The sequence below is a fragment of the Gadus macrocephalus genome, chromosome 4, assembly GCF_031168955.1.
Source record: "Gadus macrocephalus chromosome 4, ASM3116895v1".
NCBI lineage: Eukaryota > Metazoa > Chordata > Actinopteri > Gadiformes > Gadidae > Gadus > Gadus macrocephalus.
In genome coordinates this window covers 31,599,761-31,625,157 of record NC_082385.1, presented here as the reverse complement: position 1 = coordinate 31,625,157, position 25,397 = coordinate 31,599,761, and positions in this window count along the sequence as shown.

Genomic DNA, 25,397 nt, shown 5'->3' with positions numbered 1-25,397 from the left:
TGATTGCCAAAGCTGGAGATCGCCCACTTCCTCTTTAATGGATGTAAATTGGCTGTTACGATGCAAGCCTGTAATTACTCTGCATTTATTAGCCTGGCCCGTTGTGGCATCTCATCTCTCTGGTAATGCATGTAATTTCCAACCAAAATAAAAAATGGATAAGTACAATTCGACCGGCGGCCAAAGAAGAGAGGCGATGTTTTGTCGAAGTTGGCTTTGGTGGAATGGGTTTGAAACCTCAATGCGCTGTGTGCATGTACTTGTGCGTTGTTTGTGAGCCCTGATACGATTGTGGCTGTCCTGATCAGGAAGCTAACATGATTAGCTCATGGGAGAGCTAGCCTCAGTTGACCTAAAAGCATGAACAGCTGTAATTGCCTGTTGTTTGTACTTATTTTTCTCAGCTTGAAGACGTGAAACTAAATTCTTATTGCATAGCCTAGCATTCAGTCCCCTCCACCGGATCAGTTTACATCTGAGAGAGAGAGAGAGAGAGAGAGAGAGAGAGAGAGAGAGAGAGAGAGAGAGAGAGAGAGGAGAGAGGGTCAGCGAGCGAGAGAGATTCGAACTCGAGGTTGTACCCAATTCCTTCCAGCTCATGAAACACCGTACCTAAAACATTTTCTGACTCACTTGCGCATCTCATTACCATTAGCAAGGGTCCCAATGAGGGGCCTAGCCTGAATTAGCCATCAGCGATACAGCGGAAATAAAGCAGCCACGGTTTCGTTTTCAAAGTTTGAACTTGCTTTGAACTCAGCCGATGGTGAGAAAACTTGAATTGAGGGATATTCAATCTCACTGCTGTAGTGTGTTTTTTCTTTTCATTGCCTATCTACCTGGATTTATGTATTAGGAGCCTAACAGGGACGCATACCAATTCGGCACAAACTGCTGTTCTTGCACTTGTTAAAATACTGTTCTGGATTACAAAATACAGGTGGGACACTCTGTTGGAATGAACCCCATCAAGCAAATCAGAAGAAGTCAGACTGAGGTCAAAGAATCTGCTATGTTTTGGTTGCACCTAGGAAACACTACAAACACTCTAACTCTGACTACTCCTAGGCCTACTATGTTTACAACTAAAACATAATTGTTGAGTGAAGAGGCAGCAGGTAAAGTGTGGTGGTTCACCAAGTCTCTGCATAGCCTCCTTCTTAGCCCTCCAACCCTCCCTTACACCCTTATTGTATGTTTGTACGTCCTGGCACTTAATGTATGAATTTATTGTATGTTGGACGTCCTGACACGTAATGTACCCACTTATTGTATGTTGTATGTCCTTGCACTTATAAATGGTACTTGAAGCATCTTAATCCTAGCTTTATTTGTTGTATACGGGGAATGGGATATCCAAGTGATTGTTAGTGCTTGACACTTGGTTCTATGAACATCCTTACCGTACCGACAGCGACATATTGTTGTTTCTCTTTCTTCTGACAAATGTACTTAATGTTAGTCGCTTTGGATAACAGCATCTACTGAATGCCCTAAATGTAAATGGTGGTCAGGGTGTTTGAATCCCAGCTGAAAATTATCTCCCAACCCCTACCTGCTTCTCAATGACACAAATCAAAAACCACAGCTGTGCCTATAACTACTGCTTTTACCATGACTGTTTACGCTTCACATAGTAGTTGTGGGAAATAATTTAAATTAAGTTAATCCATGTTAAATAATGCGCAAATATTTTCCCGGGAAAAACAGCCTCCTCAGACGCGTTTTTCATTACGTTTCACTGTAAAATCCCCACTCCCTTGTTCTGTGAGCATTTGTCCACCGTTCCACGTTAAACAGGAACATCCACATGAGCAAATGTAATTATTATCCTCCGAAGGGCTTCACAGACCTCAGAGACCATACACTGTGATACGTACGCATTGTGTTAATATTGTTGTTGATAGGCCTGAATGGGAAATAGCAACAATTTTCTCCATGTTGGAAGTAGGTAAGCTTTTCAGCGTTGTGCCTTAAATCTGACGCTGACATCAAAGAGAGATTAAACATATCTAGAGCTCAGAACGGTACAATCTGAATAATGAATACATCGTCAGTCTATCTATTATCTTTCCATCCTTGTTTTTCCATCTTTATTTCTTTCATTCACTTCTTTCTTTCAGTCCAATTCAATAACATTTTCTTTATTTGCATGATTGATGAAACACAGTTGCCAAGACATCTCAAAAAACATAACAAGACTTATGTCCTTTTTCTAGAGAATAAAAATTAAATTTGTAACAAAACACGACTGTATACTAAATGGTGGTGTAGCACCACTCCGAGATAAGTGAATGCTTAATTCAGTTGAGACTTGTTGATCTGAAGCCAGTGTATTTCAGATATAGATCACTTAAAGCTAAGGGATCTGTACGTGTTATCACCTTGGAAAACGCTTTGGAAGGAAGTGTTGGTTTAAACAAATTTGTAAATAGTAAAAGGATGCCTTGGATTTCAGTCATAGCTTTTTCTTTTACTTAATTGTAATCTTATTTGTACGGCTGATTGAACTAAATGTGTAGTTAAAGAGTTTTAATTGTCTTACATGCACGTTTGCGCAAGAGAGACAAGAGAAAAATAGTAAGTATAATAGTAAGCACAATCAAGATGTCGCGAGGTGTGATCCGTTAAGAAAAATGTAATTTAGGTAAAGTCCATGATTGCAATTGTATTAGAGTACAATTAAAATATCATAATTTGGGTAGCTATGCTTTCCCTTTTTTAAGTGACACTGAATAACTGAACAACTGAATAACAGTATAAAATCAAAAATACTAAAGAATCGTTTGAATTGACGATCTTGTGAACAAAAAATAACAGCCGTTATTAAAAAATAACATAAAAAGTTCAAATCAGTCGTCTTTGTGTGTGTCTCCATGAGAAAAGAAAGTTTGACGTTGGATTCCGGTAATTTTGAAGTCAGTGTGTTTTCAGTTTATTTTGTTTTTGTGGTTTTCCCTTCCCTAGAGGACAAAATGTGCTTGTGTGCTGTGTGTTTTTGGAAACCCCTTTAATCAAGGGTTATGTCCTAAAAAGGGTTTCATACTTCATCCTCACGTTGTCAAGGGTAAAGTAGACAGGTGTTCACCCTACCTGCTCCCTAATGATTTATGATTAATGAGGTTTTATCATTCACTGTCCAGGCAAGTCGGCTTAAAGTGCGTATTGGAAGTTAATGTTTTTAAAAATATTTATACATAACATTCTCTGAAAATTGCCCTTTGAAATTAAAATGCAGGATTTTATCAGTTTAAAAAAGTATATCGGCAAAAAATCCAGTTTTAAAGTGACTATTTTGAGCAAGGCTTCAAAAACCGTTGTTTTTTTATGTGATACGTCAAACGCGTCATATTACGTAGGAATTGGTAGACGCGGTCGCTGTTGCTGCCTCAGCTCTATGCGTAGTTGTGAGTAGTTACCGCGGTGAGGGGTCTTGTATTTTCCCCCCCTGTGGTTTTGGGGTTTTTCTGTGGGGGTTGTTCCAACTCCGACCTCCTGTCCGACCATCTCCGATTTCACAGTTTCCCCGATCGGAGAAAGGATGGAGCAGGCTTTCGAGCCTGGGTGCATTTTGTACAGGTGAAGAGAAAGGATTTTTTTTCGCCTCTATCACCAAATACACGTTCATTTGCGCGGCTCCTCTGCTGCCTCTGCGTGTGTTTGTTTTGCATTGTCATGAGTGGACACAGTCTGAGCTGATAACCTGTAATAACCCCGCTGCCTCACACCGCCGGATCTGGGCTTCCTCCGATAGCCTGCAGACGAGTGGGCGTGTCCGTGTAGAACGTCTCCCTCTCTCAACACAACCATCATGGGATCTTGTGATTGATCGCAAGCTAGTGCTGTGCAAACACACACGCCTCCACGCAACCTTTACAGGCTGCTGGGCCGGACGCCTGGAAGTCAAACGGCTGCACTCACTGGAGATGGGCTGGAGACATATGGTCTTGGGGGGTCTAGATCCAGGGGAGACATGCAGGCCTGGGGGGGTCTAGACCAACATGCAGGTCTGGGGGTCCAGACCCAGGGTAGACATGCGGGTCTGGGGCTCTGTGTTCAGTTTGGCTCAGAATGTTAGTTTGCGTTGCCTAGCCGGTTTAGTTATCGTACATGAAATCCCCTGACACCAACGTGTTTACACACAGGAAACAACGTGTCCCAAGAAGACACAACATGTTCAGCGCAAACCCTCACGTTAGTTGTACTCACTCGTTCTCCAGTAGGGTCATACACACGACCTCTTTGACGCCAGGGTTGTTGGCCTTTTCACTGGAGCAGCGCTGAAGGTCCCAGGTGGCCAGGCGCACCGCGGCCCGGCCGTCCCGCGGGCCCGGTGCCACGCGGGGCCGCAGGGACACCATCTGCGTGGGTCCTCCCGGCGGGAGGTCGAGGTCGTCACTCCGGAGGCTGAACGAGGTTGGGCTCGGATGGGACCGACCCGTGTAGGTCAGCCCGCCGTTGGTATTGGTGGACCGTGTTGGGTCCGATAGGCGACAATGTTCCGGGCGATTTTCTCCGTGATGCCGCGGATGCTCATGGGTGTTGATGTTCATGCCGCTGCAGGAGGACATATGCTCCGGGTCTCTCCGCAGGGAGGACGGGGAGTGCTGCGACGAACTGGTCCTACTCGACACGCAGATCTCCACTTTAATGATCTCCAGTTTGCTGGCGCCTATCCCACTCACCAGTGCTAGGTCCTCCACCTTCTTGAAGCCCCCGATGCAGTCCCGGTACTCCACGATGCTCCGCGCCACGGGGCGGTTGACCCCGGGCAGGGTCATGAGCTCTTTCTCCGTGGCCGTGTTGATGTTCAGCCGCTCCTGGTTCACCATAATTCTCCTGACACCACAACTCTATCTCCCTCCTATTGCCATGGTGTCTCCCCCTATTAGGTGGTTGCTGTTCTCCCTCACGGCTAGCTGGCTAAAAATTGTACGGAAGTGGTCCGAAACTGTTATCCATTATTGTTATGTTGCCTATGTAGTCTATGATGATTAGAACGTCCGTCTACCAATTCCTACGTCACGCTCGAAAACGAGCGTTTGAGATGCGGAAGTAAAATTGTATCACAAAAACGGCTCAAGATGCCACTTGTAGTGTAGATTTATTAATAAAAACCAAAAAATCGTGTATTCGAATTTTTTTCCTATATGATTCTTCACTGCAGTATCTAACTTCCAATACGCACTTTAAAGCATCTCCTAAATCTCCTAAGAACTCAATACTAGGAAAACAGAGAGACAGAGCCATTGTAAAGACAAGCCACTTACTTACAACAACAACAACAATGTCACAAACACTGACTTCACAGGAGTTCGGCTTTTCATCGTCGGGCGAAGAACCCCAGGCAAATAAAAAACGTCAAAAGCGCCTAAAAATAAATAAACACATCGCCTCTCCATTACATACCACCCGACTCCTAAATAACGAGTTTCGTTTATGCTCTGCGTTCCGACGAATCGCCGTGACAACCGTCACACTCTCCAAATGCGCACGGCAACGGCAACCCTCCCCTCTGCCTGCCCGTCTTCGTCTGGCGTTGGATGGCTGGTTACCTGAAGGACGGGCGTCAGTGTGCGCCTGACAGGACATCGCTCGGGGGGGATCCCACAACAACACGTTAGGAGGCTATCACTCCACGGCTATGAGTGCGGACACCGTCCCCGGAGATGGGCAATCATAATTACACTGGGAAATATAAGGTTTTTATTTTCCCCTCGCCGTAAACCCGATGTCAGTCACCCCTCGCTTTGATTCGCTCCGGCGAGTGTCAATCAAAGTGAAGGCCGGGGCTGTCACCCCTTTTTCCCCAAAGGTAGAAGTTAAAGCAGTGTTACCCAGATGGCAGACATTAAATAGATATCCACGCTTTGTGTAACGGTTTGATTTATGTCATTAGCAGGGCTGTGATTATGAAGTATATGTGGGTGAAAACATTCCCCTCCAAAAATTCAACGTATGCTCTGTTGCTTTTCCCAAAGGCAACAGGTAGGGCAATGTAAACCCAGCAGCCCCCCCCCCTCCTCACACACTCATAACCCGTTGTGTGTGTGTGTGTGTGTGTGTGTGTGTGTGTGTGTGTGTGTGTGTGTGTGTGTGTGTGTGTGTGTGTGTGTGTGTGTGTGTGTGTGTGTGTGTGTGTGTGTGTGTGTGTGTGAGGCTGTTTTTCCTGCTAGTGGAGTTGTCTAACGGCTTAGGCTTCCAGTCAGACAGAGTACTGTGTTCGATTGACAATGTCCCAGATTCTCCATGGAGCGAGTTGCGGTCACCCTACCCTGTTTTGTAAAGGGGGAAAAAAACACTATTCACTACGATTCATTTTGGATAGCAGAGTGCTGAAAAGAAATGACAAAAAATAAAAGGGTTAATTACACTGACGGAAAAAAAAATACATAATTCTGAATAAAATGGGGTCAGCTCAGCTCAGGAGGTAGAGCGAGTTGTGTCGAGGTGTCCCTGAGCAATAAGCCTCACCCCGACTGCTCCTAACGAGCTGGCTGTCGCCTTGCAGGGTTGATACCGCCCTCCGTGGTGTATGAATGCGTGTATGAATGGTTGTCACTTTGGATAAAAGCATCTAAATATACCCTAAATGTAAAGTGATTGTTTTCGTCGTATTTTACGCGTTCTGATATGAAACAGGCTTCACGCCGTCACTTGTTCATCACCTCCTTCTTATCCGTTATCGATCCCGCCCAGTTGTTGTTGTGATGTCAAGAACGCGAGCAGAGGTCTCTTTGCACTATAGAATCCACGATGTCGATGGGAATTAGCTAATTTCCGTTTTGCATTCGCGGTCGGGGCGCGCGGGGGGGGAATTAGTTTAGTATAGACCTGGCAATACGTCAGGGTTGTTTGTGTTACGGGAGCAAAAAAAACCACTCAAACCTAAGCGCTGCAGACAGAGTCGTATCATCATTCCGCAGAGACAAAAGGGCATTCTTTTCGTTAACACATCAAAGTCCTGCGTCGCATTTAGAAGACAGGAACATGTGCCCGGTGCCTGGTTGTTGTCGTTTGAGTTTGAAGGTCACCACGTCTCACTCCCTCGCACTCCCCTCCCCCTGTAAATAAATATATACATCTCACTCAATCTTTTCCCCTCTCCGGTCCCTATCTATAAATTAATCACTCAATATATTTTTCTCTCTCTCAATTGGTTGAAAGTCATTGACATTACAGGTAAACGCACAGACACACACACACAGGGAGGGAAAGAAAGGGAGGAAGATAAAGGGGAAAGGGTGTACAGATTTGGTGATTAAGCAGAGAGAGTGATAAGCAGCAATTTATAAAGGGAAAGAGAGAGACAGAAAGGGACAGTTGGCAGCATAGAGAGAGAGAGAGAGAGAGAGAGAGAGAGAGAGAGAGAGAGAGAGAGAGAGAGAGAGAGAGAGAGAGAGAGAGAGAGAGAGAGAGAGAGAGAGAGAGAGAGAGAGAGACAGAGAGAGAGAGACACAAAAAGGGGTTAAAAATGACAGCGACAAATAGACGGATGGCTTCAGTTAGCTGGTGTCAGCGCCGTCGTGCCGGACGCTAATTGCAACCGCCAGAAGAGACAAAGCAGTGTGGGGGGTTGGGTGGGGGGGGAAAGGTCTCTGACAACTCCCGCACACTGGCGACGTTACGCTATACAGTCCGTCCGTACACCATTTTCTTTTCCTCTTCTTCCTCCTGGTGCTCCGGGGGTAAACAAGCCAGTGTTCCCAGCAGCAAAAAAAGAAAAAACACATTATATACGGCGCAGCATTGTGTGTGTGTGTGTGTGTGTGTGTGTGTGTGTGTGTGTGTGTGTGTGTGTGTGTGACCATGTCTTTCTGCATGTTGTGCTTGTTTGTGTCTATGTGCACAAATGTGTGCGTTTGTATGTCTGTCAAATTCTGCGTGTGCGTGCGTTGTGTCTGTGTGCACACACATGCTGATGGGAATGTGTCTTGCATCTGTGTGTGTCTGTATATGTGTGTGTGTGTGTGTGTGTGTGTGTGTGTGTGTGTGTGTGTGTGTGTGTGTGTGTGTGTGTGTTCACGTGCACGGCGTGGTAAACGTGTGTCTACAGACGCATGTGTGAGTGTGTGTGTGCATGGGTGTGAGGGTTCACTTGCACACCGCGATACACGTGTGTCTACAGATACATGTGTGTGTGTGTGTGTGTGTGTGTGTGTGTGTTCATGCGTGCGTACCCGTGGGTTCATCTCCACCGCGGGCACCATATTCCCCTGATCAGCGCTAATATGTTTCTTGACAGCAGCTGTCATGTTACGCTGTAGCATTCATTGAAAAGCCCTGATTCCTTAAAGGGGACACACACAGCTCACTGGCACAGGGCACACCAGCCTTCCCTACTGCTGCTACTGCTGCTGCTGTTACTGGTTTGTTTAGACCTTTTGTGTTTCGATATTTTCGAGCTCCATCGCAAAAAAAGAACAAAAAAGCATGAGGCGTCTTGCTCAGGGACACCACCACGACGCGGGACCCACTCTGTGTGAAAACGAAAAGTCATTACACTGATTAAAGGTGTGCCTTTCCGGGGGCCACTTGGAAGGGAGTTAATTGCCGATCGATGAGAGACGATCATCTGGGAATTCAAAGGGACACAACGACACCACGTTCATATCGGCGTGTTGTGGTCACCGCTGCTATTCATCGTCTGATCCAGAAATGTCATTACGTTGATTGGGCTTTTTCAAATTTGCAAAGAAGACATTGGCATTGGCATTGGTGCTTACTGGTCGGCATATGGCTCAGGATGTGGAGCGGGTTTGCTGGTAACCGGAAGGTTGCTCGTCTCCGGCTCCTCCTAGATCAGTGCCGAGATGTCCCTGAGCAAGACGCCTCACCCTGACTGCTCTCGACGTGTGCGGTCAACACCGCCGTTGATGTGTGCATGAATGGGAGAATGTTAGGCGGCATTGTAAAGCGCCTTGAGTGGCCACTGGTCAGAAAAGTGCTGTATAAATGCAGTCCACTTATCATTTATCACCGGCAAACGAACTGTAATTGAGATTACTGCTAGCTTGTTGCTATCGCTAATTGTGGAGTCCCACGGCCATATATCGGCATTGGTTAACGAGGGCAACTGCTAATTGATGTCCAGGTGCTCTGCAGATGTCCACTAAACGTCAGACTCCCAATTCACCTGAAGACCATCATCGACATTGATCACCGCAGAGGAGGCTGGCTAAATGTAGGTCAAATAGAAATTAAACCCGTACAGGCCTATGCATTATGCATGTTCTCCCACATTGTGGACAAACTCAAACCGCCTAGCAAATACACAAAACGATTAAAAAGCCAACTAATTAATTATATTGATGTTACAATCAACATGAATAATGGTGATTAATATATTTTTATATAATTTTAATTGCAATTAATTGTGAAATGTAATTGATGTAATGTTGTAATATTAATTGTATATGAATGATATTCATTTATTAATTTATAATAATTTTTATTCATTCATCATTCATTAATCATTCTGATTAATAAATTGTCATACTAAGATAAAAAAAAATAGAATTGTAGCTGACTAGCTGATATATTACCGGCTCATAAACACTTCTGCTGTCAAACATCCCCGTTACCACACACACCGAGAGAATACATGTTCATAATTGCACCAAAGGAAAAGTCTTCCCCCACGACTACAAACCAGCGGCCATTTTGTGCTGCCTGGATGTCTTTTCACAGTGTTGTGTGGGTAGTCATTACTCCTACCCTCCCCTCCCCGATCCCCTCTGGGCTTGTAAGCCATCATACTCGGTCCCGCGTGTGTGTTTGCTTTGCTGGTTTCCTTCTCAATCACGCCGCTTTATCGAGCAGATGTTTGAAATCATGCTCGCAGATTAGGCACCTAAGGGTCGTTATTGAGAGTTTATCATTCATGGAAAGATGCACGGGAGGGAAAGACATGTTACACCGAAGTAGTGCTTACCGGAGAACAATGATTACAGGCAGGTAATAAAAAAGAAGGGATTTGTAGTTTTAGTAGGGGTAAATAGAGCCTTACTATGAAATGAAGTTTCTGCAAAAGCTGGCTCACATTATGCATACATTTACATCATCGTTTACGGCATTTGATGAGATGGTAGAGTCATCCATTTATAAATGCATCGGTTATTTAGTTGGTTGGGATAATTGGATAAATTAATGCATTGATTAACTGGTCAAATTTACATTTAGGGCATTCAGCAGATACGTTTATCCAAAGCAACTTCCAATAATTAAGCTTTTCAGAAGAAGAAAGAGAAACAATAATATATTGCTGTCAGTACAGTTGCACAAATGTACAACAATATAATTCCTGACTCTCGCTTTCCACTAAGGAAATTGTTTTGTTTGTCGCGGTTGTTTTGTGTTTTCCCTCTAAAATAGTGTGACCAAAAAAAAAGTGTTTTTCAAAGAGCACGAAAAATCTAAAACTTTCTTCTTCTGTTGCTTACCGCTGTGTGGTGTGAAGTGCTGGCTCTGGTTGTTGCCCTAGCGACAGAGTGCACTCATGGTATATGTCGCGCGGTGGCAATCCTTGCGTATATGCAACAGCATGGACAACAAACGCCGTCGCCTAATGATGCAGACAGTGCCTCCATGCCCCCCCCCCCCCCTTTGTGTTCTAACACCGCCCTAGATGCTTTCATCCCCCCCCCCCCCTCATGCTACGATCACGTGGAGCGCAGAGCCCTGTATGTCTAATTAGTCATAGCGGTGCATAATTGTACTTATGCATGTATTCTGAATGTATGCGTCTATGCTCTCAAAGGTTCAACGGTTTTCCCCTTTGAACAAATACAACCAAATCATTCACAATTGCCTAACATTCACCCATTCCCACACCAACGGCGGCGTCAACAACGCAAGGCGACAACCAGCTCGTCGGGGAGCAGTGAGAGTGAGGTGCCTTGCTCAGGGACACACGCCTGGAGAAGCAGGGGATCGAACTAGCAACATTCTGATTACCAGCCAACACGCTCTACCCCCTGAGCCTCATACAGTACCACCAGAAGGATGAGTGAGGCTGGAGAGAAGAAAGAGTGGGGAGAGAACAGTCTATGAGCGACGAGCAGAAGATAGTAGACTGAGTTTGGGACTGTTGCTTTTTTTATAATCACATTAATTATTCACGTCTGTTGTAAAAGCAGAGGGAGCAAATCGAATCTGTATATTCAGTCCGATTTATTTTTCTGAAAACCACACTTTCAACGCACAGCAACCTAACAAGTATCGAGTGCAGCTGCTAGATTCGTGGATGAAAACCACCCCCAGGCCCCCAGTCGATGCCAGATCAAAACGCACAATGTTTATGAAACCTTGAATAAGTTTCCTTTGCTTCTCTACCACTGTTGCTCATTCTTTTAAGCAGCTTCGGCTAGACTTGGAGATGTTATCCAGCTGTGAGACCTCTAGCTGTTAAGTTTGACTGCATGAAAGGCCTTCATGGTAATCTCTTTGAACACATTCAACAATTTTTTCTTTGCCTTTCTGTTGTTGGTCACTATAACTAGGCCGGCTCGAATCTTCTAGGAATGTCCTGCCAAACTAGCTTGACATAGCACATCACACCACGATATTCAACAAAGGTAATTGTTAAGAAGGAAAGCAACACGGGATGAGATGGCAAGAGAGACTGACATTAACACATTTCAACGTCTACACTGCGAGAGTGAATAATAGCACTCCGGGCGAGAAAACGAAAAAGGGCACATCATTTTGCGATCGCACATTTTCACGATCGCGGAAACTTGAAAGGGCTTTACTGACTTTGTGCATCTTTGCTCCACGCTGCTCACCGGCTTAACGCCTGAGACTTAAGGGGTTATGCTGTGAGAGCTGGAGGTTGGGCTTAAACCGAAGACCAAATGAGCAGAAGATACTTCAAGATTAATGAACGGTTGGGTATCCGAAGAATGCCTGTTTTTACCAGGGCTCTCAAGTCTCACGCATTCGGCGTGAGACACACGCAATTCAACCCATGCACACACTCACACGCCACACTTACCAGGATTGTGCTCACCAATTTGGGCCACTATTTAACAGTGGAACAGGCATCAATCAAATGTGCCTCCCGTACGTAGGGTAACCAGACATCCTCTTTCGCCCGGACATGCCCTCTTTTTGAGACACTTTAAAAAGAATGTGTGGCGGAATTTCAAAATCGTCCGGGATTTTATTAAAGCCTCATGCATGTTCACATTGAATTTGGGTTGCGTTTCCCTGGGTGGTTCACAAACTAGTTACCCCTCTTGCCCACTGCATCCGTCAACGGAAGGATCCCATTGACTTTGAATGGGGCGGAGACGCAATGCATTGTGGATCCGTCTGTTCCGTTGGATCCGTCGGCTCCGTCAAGAAAGTTTAACAAATTTTCAACTTTGCAGGCAGCGACGGATCCGTCATCCAATCAGATCGCGTATGCTCGGGCTTGGCTGACGTATGCCTCTGCAAAGACGACTCCCCCATCCGTCAGCCACGCCTTCCGCCATCCGTTGACGGACGGTGCAGTGGGTCGATGGCGTTAGGCTACGCCCTCCCGTACTCAGTTCTGTTCGCATTGCATTGTGGGAAGTGAGTAGGGGGAGTGGTTAAGTAGAGTCTTCAGATTGGACGGTTTGACATACTTATGCTACGTTTTAATATCCATCCGTCTCGGAGGTCCGAGGACGTTGCCTAGCGACACGCACAAAAACGCCCCCTTTCCTCGGACGGCGAACACGCCATCTCGGTTGAACTCAGTGGTGACCGAGCAAAATTCCGAGACAGAATTCAAGATGGCTGCGCCCAGTGTGACGTGAAGTATGAACTGTTTTCATTGTGCTTGGACCACTTTGGTGGTTTAAATGGCAATTTCAATCACTCGTATTACTGCAGTACCTTACTGCGTCCGTATCTCTGCCTATGGCCTATAGCCTACATATTTTGGAGCGCCTGTTCCTCTGCCAATGCTACCGCGACAACAGCTTTCCGGGTGGCGTCCATGTTTTCCTCCAACAACCGAGCGAAATAATAAAACGCTTGAAGTGTGGGCGTGGCGTCAGATCCGAGATCTGAGTCGGTTCGCAGAGAATACTCGAACGCAGCAGAATTTACCGTTATGTTTTGTATATATTTTTTTACCATTATTGTTTTATAGGGACAAACATTAACACATTTCTCATACAGGGGATTGATAAAGTTCTATCTATTGAACAGAAAGAAACACTTGTTCATACTTTACACACTTTACCACAGCATTGGCCTACTGAATGACACAGATATATTTTAAGCATTGGACTGAATGCCACATTAATATATAATTATGTTTTTTGCACGTTTGCAACGTTTAAAGTTCAGGGAAAAGTATATGCCTCTACTGGTGTTGCTTAAGCCAATAGCTTGAGCGTGATGTTTCTGAATATTAGTGTTAAGGGCCAATAATGCTTACTATCATACATTAGTCAACATGTCTGTGGACACATTTTTATGCAGTCACATGTTAATATACCCCCCCCCCCCCCCCCGACAAAATCTCACTCTGAAAACTTGAGAGCCCTGTTTTTCAAAGCAATGACACCAGATTGTTTGATTGAGAGATTATTTATCTCCAAAGATGGTTAAACACTGATTTGTTTACGGTATTTTTTGGAATCAGATTTTGCGGTGCTGTGTGTGGGTAGATAGGCGTTGCAAAGGAGACGAAAAAATAAAACGGTAAAGGTAAAGCATACAAGATCATAGCTCCAGTGCTAGCTGTGCTGCTCTACTCCATGCAATAGCACAGCTCCCTGCGTAGCGAAGGAATGTTGTTAGATAGGGGGAGGTTGAGGATGACCAATCAATCACAGATGGATAACATCAGACATCGCTGCATTGTTTTTTTTCCGCATCACAGGAAACATTTCTAGGACTGTCTTTCGACTTTTGATAGCTATCCAAAAAACAAAAAAATATTCATGCAATCAATGGCTCATGGTAAACAACAATGTATACTTTTAGAAATGTCTTCAAACTCACAGACAACACACAGGTGAGTTAGAATGTGAACAAGACAATCACACTAGCAAGAAGAGGAGGAAGAAGAAGAATTCACAAACAGGCTTTCATGCGATAGAAATCCAACAACACACGACTGTGTCGCTCATCAGCCCTTGTGGCCTGAGTGGACACCGAACGGCGTGCTGTCACACTAAAAGATTCAAAGCTGCGCTACGTTTCCAATGAAGAAGTGCCCTGCGTGAAAGACGTGCCTAGAGCTTATGTTAAAGGAATCCCTGTGCTGTAGTGCCACAGAGTGTTTTTGAATACTCACCAATCACCGTCCTTTAGCTAACCACTTGTGGATGGATGGAAGGGCCGCCCCTCCACTCACTTACGGATGACGCATTTCCAAGATAAATAGGTTGCTAGAATGTAGAGGGACATGGGAGTGTAGTGTAGTGGCAGTGTGTGTATGTGTGTGTGTGTGTGTGTGTGTGTGTGTGTGTGTGTGTGTGTGTGTGTGTGCGCGCGCGCGCATGCATGTGTGTGTACGTGCATGTGTGTGTAGGCCTTTTAAAGCAAGATGCCTTAACCCCTACACAACCTGGACATTGCATATTACAGAAGTATATCAAGTACAATAATTGATATGACCTCGTGGATGATGTTGATGTATTATCAATAAAAAACTATTAATTGCACCCCAACCAACACACAGCCCCTACCACACTAAACACTGCATTAACAGATGCACTCTACCCCCCCCCCCCACACCCCCCCACCCAAACAACCAACAACATGCCACGTCCCCATGCTGATAAACGGCCTCACCCGGCTGGGAATAAACCCGGCAATGCCTTGTGGTTTGATTTGCCGACAATGCAGCGAGGGAGACAATAGCGTGAGTGGCAGGCCCACAGACACTGGAGCTCCGGAGGAAATAAATTGAAATTTGAAAGTAATATGCCTATTTGCATCGTCGGTGGTGGTGGGGGCAGATTTGACAATCTGTTATTTAGAAACGAAAATATGACTTCATTTCACCCACTGGTAATCATTGTAATCACAAATGTCAGTGTGTTTGTTTGTTTGCTCGGCGGTGTGTGTGTGTGTATGTGTGCGTCCGTGCGCGCATCCACCAAGGAATCCATCAGGGAGTGTGTGCGTGTGTTTGTGTTCATGGCTTCGCTGAGAAATGTTTTGCAACAAAGATGCAAAAAGGCATTGAGAGAGAGAGAGGAGAGTGAGGGAGAGATGAAAACGAGAGCGATGGCACCAGGGGAGCTAGGGCTGAACTTCCAAGGTCTCAGGATGAAGTGGGCTCTGGGTGAGCCTGTGTTGCCGGGACCACACAAGCGGTAGGAAACAGATTGGGGAGTACTTAGGAGGGAGCACCCGAGCACACACTCCTACGCCGACGCATTCTGACCCTCGGATGGGAAGGAAGCTTGATTTTTCAATCGGCGGAGAGAAGAGGAAACAGGCTGGCGAATAAAAGAACCGAACTGAGAGTGGAGAATGGTTTCTCGACGTCGATGGGGTTCAGTCTGCTAGAGGCTATCTCAGAAACGCTTTGAAATGGTTTTGAATGTCACAAATAGTTGTGGATGCACTCTAATGTGTCAATATTTAAGGTTGATCCAGTCCAGGGGCTTCCTGCTTTTCTGTAAACGCTGGGAAGGAACGGAGGCGATTATCAAACCGAGGGATTCAACAGCGTTTGGCGAGGCTCAATGAACCAACTTTTGACAAACTTGTATTTTCCCGATATCTGTGCGTCATCCTTAAGAGAAATAACACAATAGAGACAAAATAACAGCTGAACGTTTTCTGTATGAGCAATAGCTTGAACTGATGTGACAAAAAGATCCAGAACAACTCGTCAGTTATAAATGTTAGAATGGACAGCATTTATACAGCGCTTTTCTTACCAGTGGCCACTCAAAGCGCTTTACACTATTGCCCAACATTCACCCATTCATGCACACATTCACACACCGACGGCTGTGTCAGCCACGCAAGGCGTCAGCTATCTCGTCGGGAGCAATCAGGGTGAGGTCTCTTGCTCAGGGACACCTCGACACTGAGCAATATCGAACTAGCAACCTTCTGGCTACCAGCCAACCCTCTCTACCTCCTGAGCCAAAATGCCTTCAAGGTAATTTCTTTAAACAGATTCAACAATTCTTTCTTTGTCTTTTTTATTGTCACTATAACTAGGCCGGCTCGAATCTTCTAGGAATGTCCTGCTGTGTCACACTAGCTTGACATAGCACATCACACCACGATATGCAACAAAGATAATTGTTAAGAAGGAAAGCCACACGGGATGAGATGGCAAGAGAGACTGACACTAACACATTTCAACGTCTACACTGCGATTGTGAATCATAGCACTCCGGGCGAGAAAAATAAAAATGGCACCTCATTTTGTGATCGCAAATTTTCACGATCGCGTGAACATGAAAGGGCTTGACTGACTTCGTGCATCTTTGCTCCACGCTGCTCACCGCCTTAAAGCCTCAGACTTAAGGGGTTATGCTTTGAGAGCTGTAGGTTGGGCTTGAACCGAAGACCAAATGAGCAGAAAATACCTCAAGATTAATGACTCTCTACCTCCTGAGCCAAAAGCCAAAACAAAATTTCAACTCGATTATATTAATTTGGAGATCGTTTGACCCCAAAAAAATCTAAATCAGGATTACAATTTGATTAATTGCACAGGCCGGTGGACGAGGGCTATGGTTTGTGGTTTGAGGTGTGTCGTTTCGGTCGGTTGAAACTGGGGCTGTTGTTTGAAGGTTTGGAGCTGTGTTGTGGGGTCGGCAGGGGGGGGGGGGGGGGGGGGTCTGGTGATGGTGCCAGGTCTCTACGGGGGTCCCGTTGTTTTGCATCTCTCACCGCATCTGCTGATAATTACACTGAGATGAAATGTTGTGTTGTGCAAAACTTTCCTCCTTTCCTCTGGAACAACGCCCATGAACTATTCCTTAGATCTAATGACTCACTTCCGACTCATTTGAAGTGACGTGTTTGATTTCCTTATATTCTTTTATTGAAATCAAACCATGTCGATACATCTGTAGTTTGTGGATAACTACAAAGAGCAACATACAGAAATCAGTGATTTCCCTCCCCATACATTGAATTTTCATAGTTTTACTCTGGGCCAGAGTGATCTCCTTTGTTTACTTTACCCGTAGTTTAATGGTCAATTGACTGCATTTATCGAGCACTTTTGTAATCAGTGGCCACTCAACGCCCTTTACAATATTGCCTCACATTCAACCATTCATAAGTACATCCACAAACCAGGATTAATATCGGTGAATTTGAAAGGTGGAGAGATTCTGAATAACTATCATAGCTGAGTTTGGATACGACCCTTGCATTTTGGCTTTGGCCGCTGGTTATTATAGAGCGAGTGTTGGAAACCGCAGAAAGTGGGAGGGGCCAAAAAAACAAAAAGAATAATATAGTTCCCATATTATGCAACCAAGTGTGAGTGTGATTAGCGGTAACAAGCCATTTTAGTGACATCACAAGTAGGCGCGTCCACAAGTGAGACACGCCCACTTGTGATGTTCCTAAAACACAGGAATAGGCAGATCTTCAAAACAGCTTGTAAAGGCTGATCACACTCACACCTGGTGGTATACTATGGTACCTTTACGAGTAAAAATTGGCAACCGACAGGGGCTAATCTCCCACATCACCTTTACCTCCACAACCCGTGGGGGTTGCGGGCGTTGACATTGCGTATTCATATGCGACATCGCCATCGGCAACGTCGCCATCGACATCGTCAACATCGTCACCGTTGAGTGTCTTCCCGCGACCTACGTAACGATAGTGACTCGGCCGTGAGCGCCACCGTCAGCCTCGGATCGCTCCGGTTCGCTCCGGTTTCCGAGGCAGGCCCGGGATGACGTCCAGCATCTCGCTGTCACCCCCGACAACCCCCCCGAGATGAACGGGTAAAGCTACCGTTTGCGGCAAAACTCCGGTGGCGGCGATGATGTCAAAAAAAGAAGCGATTAAAGGAGTCGGTGACAGCTAGTGACACAAAAATGATTCCCAACACCCCCTTCCCTGAGCTTAGCTGCAGCAGAGAACAAACAATAGATTTCCTGCAGAGTTTTATGTCATTCATAGCGTGGCGATGGAGGTGCCAATTCTTAAGTCGTGTGAGTTTCCCAAATCCTTAAGGAAAAAAGATCAGGAAATCTCTCTCTGATTGCACCTTATCCGGAGCAATTTCCCTCCCCCCAGGTAGTAAAAAGCAAAGCTCTCTTTATACGCCCTGCAGGGGCTGATACAAAGAAGGTTTTATTTGTGTTCTCCTCTTTCCTCTTTGTATGGAAGAAAATTATAAACATACATTTATGTTTAGCTTTATTCAATGTTTGTGCATGTTAGGATTTTTTTCAATTCAGAGGTGTTAAAGGATAATCTTTTAGCTCCATAAGAGTGCCTCTATTTTAGCCCTAAGTGTGAGGTTGATTTGCAATTACAAGCCACTTCACTACTCGTTAGTGTCCATCCAGATTTATGGAAGGACACAGATACATGGATTTTATTTATATCCACCCATCATGCATCTGGGTGAACCTTCCCACTTGTGATGTCACTAAAACTTCTAAAATGGCTATTCAGATATTCAAAGTCATCAAAATAGGTTAAGATTATCATCCCTTTTAGGAATGATAATTTAAAGATTATTCCGGAAACACCCTTTTTGTCGTTGGCCAGTGGCCTGTGGAGAAGCTATTATTAACATCGTTTTTTCACAGAAGCTGAAATTTGCCTCCTCATATAATTATTGTATTAATCTTAATTTACTGTAACATGTGTAGCAAAATTGCAAGGTCAAAGTAGTTAATACGGTGATGTGCGGCACATTGGGTTGAAATAGCAAACCGTGTAATTTATTGATTTAGCGTGTGTTGTTTGGTCATTCCAACACAGCTTGCGACACAACAGTACAACATACGCCACACTACCCACTCAAGTTGGCCTCCTTAACCAAGATAAATATATAAACAATCAGAAATTAAGCCTTTCAAATTCTTATGAAATCGACGTTACCTTTTTACACTTATTTAATGACCGTTTTTTTTTTCCTTTTTTTCCCGCGTTCGAATCCAATATTCTGCTACTGTTGAACAATGAAAAAGGTTTCTAATACCAAAAGAAAAGTTGTTGCCGGATTCCAACTTTAACCGCTCGTAACCTCCTAGAGGCCATGTCTGGAACAACAGTCAAACTCAGGAATAACACTTCATGGCATCAGCTTCACCACCAGCACACAATAATCTTACCTCATCCCGTTCTCAACTTTCTGTCAATCACTCTATCCTGCTCCATTCTTTCGCATCTTAGCATCTTATCCTAGCTATATTTGTTGTGTACGGGGAATGGGTTAACCTAGCGATTGTTTGTGCTTGGCACTTGGTTCTATGAACATCCTTACTGTACCAACGATATGTTGTTGTTTCTCTTTCTTCTGAGTCTCTACCTGAATGTTAATGTACAAGTACAACTACATCCTTTGTCGCCCAAACAGAGGGGACAACGGAGGGATGGATGAAGGATATTTTAGTATTCGTATATGTGGAGGTCGACTTTAGAGCCAGGTGATGTGGTTCTGGTTCTCCCCGCTGTTGTCGAGCCATTCGGCCGACGCTTTAATCAAACGGGATCCATTTTTATCCACGGTATCGATCGGTGTTCCTGTGTCACAGGGGGCCTGTGTACGGTACCCTTGAGCAACAAGCCCTGAACCCCCGACCTGCTGCTGAACACCATGTTTCCAAGAGAAGAATACAAATAAGTCAGTGTGGATAAAAGCTTTTTTTTTTTTTTTGTAGGTTTTTAGAAAGGTATTATTCTAAAGGATGCCTACAGGTAAATTGTGTGGATGTTGGGGTTCGAAACCTGAACTTTCATACAAATGTCCAAGTCCAGTGTGGATAAAAGTGTAAAAAAACGATTTTTAAACATTTTATTGTTATTTTTTGTACGTTTGGATTCGCACCTGGAACTTATCAGCTTGAGGTTAAACACCTCACCCCACTTCTAGATTACCCCCCTTCCTTCCCTCCATCTAATAGTCAGTAGAAGGGTTTCATTCTCAAAGAGTTCCCAGTGTGGATATCGGGGTTCGATCCCAGAACTCGTCGGCTTCAACACCTCATCCCACTTCTCTCTACCCTCCCTCCCCCCCTCACCCCACCCAACCCCACACCCACCCACCCACCCCTCCCCGGGACGTGATGACCTACCTGCAGTGCGAAGCCTTAATTGTTTTTTGATCAATTAAGATGGCAGCGCGTTAACCGTCACTTAACGCGGCCTGGCTTAATGCAGATACAGCTCCGGTCGAATCAATGGAGCGCTAAGCGCCTGTTATAGTCAAGCTCAGCTAATTTGCACAGCCATCTATCATGTTCACAGTCGTCGAAGGGAGATGTGTTTGTACTTATGCGCCCGAATCATGTTTTTTAATCATGTATGATGGGAACCGTCAACATACAAAAGCACAAGGTCAACGATTGATGAGTTACAGCCCAGTAGTTCGGATCTGGGTGTTGCAGTTAATGCAAATTTATTTTTAATGCATTGATGGCTGCCACAGTAGAGCAATTCTTGTTTATTTTGTAAAATCTATGACCATATTATGCGTTATTATTCATTCTGGAAGGGTACTCTGGAGTGCTTTCCAATTGCCCATTTCATCTGCATTCTAATTTGTCTATGGCTCTCATTGGAATTAATATAGTTATCGCATGAATATATTTATAAACAACAGAAGTCCACCGCGAAAAGACACCTTTATGTAACAACCTTTCCATTTGAACATTTAACATCCAGATTGAAATGCAACAAAACATGTTCCATGTTTGAGACATGGTGAGTGTAATTAAATATGATACATGGATAGGACGAAAGTGGTCCAGTCGTGGTGCAGTGAGAGAAAGGGCTCATTTGAATGTTAAGGATGGCTAATCAAATGCAGAGATACACCCCTAATCTGTCTACTTGATCTTCCCTCACGCTAATTATAATTTGTGTGCGGTTAATTTTGGCATGGGGTGAGACACACACACACACACACACGGATACAGAGAGAGAGCGAAACACACACGAAAACAGACACACACAGAAAGACACACACAGATAGAGACACACACACACACACAGATAGAGGCACACACAACAAGAGACAAACACACCACACACACACACAGATAGAGTGACACACCCACACACACACAGTGAGAGAGACACACACACACACACACACACACACACACACACACACACACACACACACACACACACACACACACACACACACACACACACACACACACACACACACACACACACACACAGCATCGATATCGAATGTGGACTGAGGAGATTCATCACCGAAACAACAAACCCTGCCATACGTGTTCTGCGTTGGAATTCCTCATTTGCATGGGGGGGGGGGGGGGGGGGGGGCTGTGAAGCCGCCCGCGTCTTCGGCGTAATGTGGCAGAAATTCACCCGCTGCAGTGCTTTCTGGGTGAAAAGACGCAGCAGGGAGAATAATTCACGGTACGCGGCAGATATCAATTAGCGGCTTGTTAAGATTACGCTACACTTATGAATGTGCGTTGTTACTGGGCCTGATGGGCCACACCGCAGCAGAGAGGGGGGGGGGGGGGGGGGGCAGGAGGGAGGGAGGGAGGGAGGGAGAGGAGGAGACAGAGTGAGGGACAGAGAGGGGGAGAGAGAGAGAGAGAGAGAGAGAGAGACAGAGACAGAGAGAGAGAGAGAGAGAGAGAGAGAGAGAGAGAGACGAGGAGGCGCTAATCGCTTTGGGTGAATAATCGAGTCTGCTCTGTCGGCGTCGGCCTCGCTTCCGGCGTCACCCCGGCCCCACCGACTGATCCGGGGTCTGGATCAGAGTGATTGATCAGGTCAAAAGCCCCCCCACCCTCCCCCCAGAATCTTTTATGCAATAAGCATTTTCTTTAACGATGGAAATCGACTATGCAGGGTGTATGTGTGTGAGTGAGCGAGTGACGGAGCGAGTGAGTGAATGAGCGAGCGACGGAGTGAGTGAGTGCGGGAGTGAGAGAGTGACTGAGTGACCTGCGTGCGTGCATGAGAGAGTATCACAGGAATCGTGGTTACAAAATGACCACCTGCCACCCGTAGCCTCCGACAGGTAGGTTCAAAAACGGGCAAGTCGACTCTTCCGGGGGTTAAGTGACACAACCAAGGCCGGCGAAGGGTTCAACACCACTTGAGCCGACAGCGTCGGGGCCCGGCGCGTCACTCTGCCATCGAGTCGCAGCGCCGCGGGTGATCACTCGAACCCGAGCGGAACGAATGCACTTTGCAACGGAAGAGGTGAGGAACGCTATGGAGCGTGGGGATTATCTTTTGTTTACAGCCGTTCCTCCCTCCATCTCCCCCACTCTGTCATCCACCTCCCCCTCATCCGGTTAATTTCTCTTCATCCACAATCCCCTCGCACAACGCATTTATTTATAATTTGCTTCATTTGCGCTAAGACGTCTGTGTGCAAAGCGACTCCATTTGCGTCGACTCAACTCGCACCCACACCCCCACCACCTTCACCACCACTTCCTCCAACACCAACAACATCCTTCACTCGCGTCAGTAGTGAGAGAGAGAGAGAGAGAGAGAGAGAGAGAGAGAGAGAGGGAGAGAGAAAAAACTCACACAACAAACACAACGACAAATGGCTACACTCATGTGCGGCGTGTCCACCGCATACAAATCGGCCCTGAAATCGATCGGCCGTCCCCTAATTGAACCCAGAGAGAGAACCCTCCCAAACCCCCTCCCCCCCCTATAAAACAGTGTGGTGGGGGGCGTTGATGCACGTTCGAATCCGCTGCCGCACTGCCTGGCTCAACGTGTGGTAACACGGTCGAGGTGGACTCCCTTTGCATGCATATGCAGATAGATCATCACCACTCAGTCTCCGGTCAGAGACTGAGTGTTTTGTGTTTGGGAATCGGTTGAACGGAGGGGTGTGGGGGGGGTAGGTGAGTGCCTAGGGGTGTTCAGAGCCGGGGGCCTCGATGTCATTAGTCAAACATCGAACGCCTAATGACCCGCGCTCTGTGGGCGATCGATTCGCCATTAGACGGCGGCAATTTAAGAGAAGAACCTTGAATCGCAAGCCAGCCTCACCGCTCCAGTGGCGGCGACGGTGAATCGCCGAAAACTCGGACGACCTCGGGTTTTGATCGGACACGCGTCGGAATACTGGCGGGTCAATGTCCGTTCTGAGGAACTTTACGTCGCTGTCTTTACGGCGTTGTCATGGTTACGCTGTTGGTACTCACAAACAGTGTAATATCACAATCTTTAACAGCATGTGTAACGCAAGTCCGGAAAGGATGATTGATCGGAGACGGACTGGACTTGGAGATCGGGTTTATCATACCTTAGCATAATTGCTCATTGCATAATTGCCTGAGTCATATTTTGGCAAAATCGTGATCTAACCTAACTGTGCTCTCCTAACGCTGCGGATCCCCTGTGCCTCATTGGCTGTATCCTCAGCCAATCAGAGTGCTTCTTACATTCCATTATCACATCTATGTCAAATAAATGTCATCTATTTGACATTTTTGACGCTAAATACAAGATGAACCTTAAAATATGACTTAGGCAAATATGCTATGAGGCTAACGACGTAGAAAGTGGCTTTATATATCGGTTACTTGTTACAAATAGATAACAGTACTTACAAGTTTGGCCCCATAAGGCCAGCTTTGTTCCAGGGATAAAACACCACTACCATGTCCCTCTAAGGCTTGGTGGGGGGGCCTTGTGAGGACCCCACCCACAAGGTGATTTGAACAAACATATCAAATTGTGATGTATTGTAACGATAACGGAGATCATGACGGGGACATGGTCTCTTGGTCTCTCTCGGTCTCTCTCTCTCTACAATGCAATATTTTTTATATTTCAGGCACAGCCATGCATGATGTATGTTTACAGTGCTTGTTCGCCCACCAGATGTTTCATGTTTATCCTGTTGTCCCATGGGTATACACACGGATGTCCATCACAATCCTGACCTAGATTCTCCCGCCTAATGCGCTCTTTCTGTGGGATTTGTAAAAAGTGTAGCCTACCGAATTACTGAACAAGTCCATATTGATTTGCGTACGAGCACTTAAAATACTAATGATCTGATCAATGCGGACTGAAAGCTCAGAACATTCATTCCAGCAGTAGGCCCGTCCAGGCAGCCATTTTGAATGCCGCCTAAAATGGAACCTAGCCTAGTGTATCGTAGGTACCAACACAAAACAGTTGAAAGCCTCAATACAGTGGTGTTATGTAAAAGAAAAAGACAATTTGAATAACATATTGACTTTGTTTGTTAAAGAAATACGTCGGTCGCATTTGAGAACAGATCTTACCCGAAGGGCGGGAGAATCTAACGTCTAAGTCTACGGTCGATAAGGCTACCGCCTAGCGTCTAAGGCTACACTCGCTTTGAAGGAACGCTCGACATTTTCGGATATCAATATGCTGCTGAATCAAGGACAAATCCGACATCTCAACCTACGGGTCGGATCGAGTCGCTTGGGATTTGTGTGGCCGTTGTTAAAAAAGAAAGCCGGTCCATTTCACAAAAACACATTTTTACGACCGCTTTGATAAACGGCCCCCTCGTATTTTACTAGTTATTCTCGCACCGTCAAAAGGAAGCGACCATACTTGAGTTTTTGTGCGCTTTCTGCCTTCCCTTGCTCGCACAAGGACAACACAAAGTCGCAGTGTGAGGGTCTGTCCCTCGTCCTTGAGTTCCATCTGGGAGTTTTATTTCTACTAAAGTGTTGAAAACAAACACGTAAATCTTTTCTTTGGTAGCCACAAGCTTGTTGCACGAGTATCTTAGATGGACGCGTTGAACTTTATCCGTCCCACAGGGTAGCACAGCGCCGGGCAGTATCTCAACAATAAAACCAAAAAACAGAAATAAGTCTTTTTAAATAAATATATTGATATAATACATACACAATACAATATCCATATATTTATGCAAAGAAGAAAGTTTAGAAATGAACTAAAATACTATATCACAGTTTGATGCTTACAGGATGGATTTCCTGTAGCGTTCTGTGATTTACCTTGGCAAATTCAAGGTGAGGTAGGTATGATTGAAGCTGGCTGTTGCCTTGCATGGTTGACACCGCCATCGGTGTATGAATGTGTGCATGAATGTGTGAATGTTCGGCAATACTGTTAAGCACTTTGAGTGCCCACTGGCTACAAAAGCAGCGTATAAATGCAGTCCATTTAGCGTGTAGCAACCATGGCCCGCACGAGAAGATGGTGTCCATGGAAACCAAATGTAACTGCATCAAAGGGTCCTAACCCACTAACACCCATTGGGT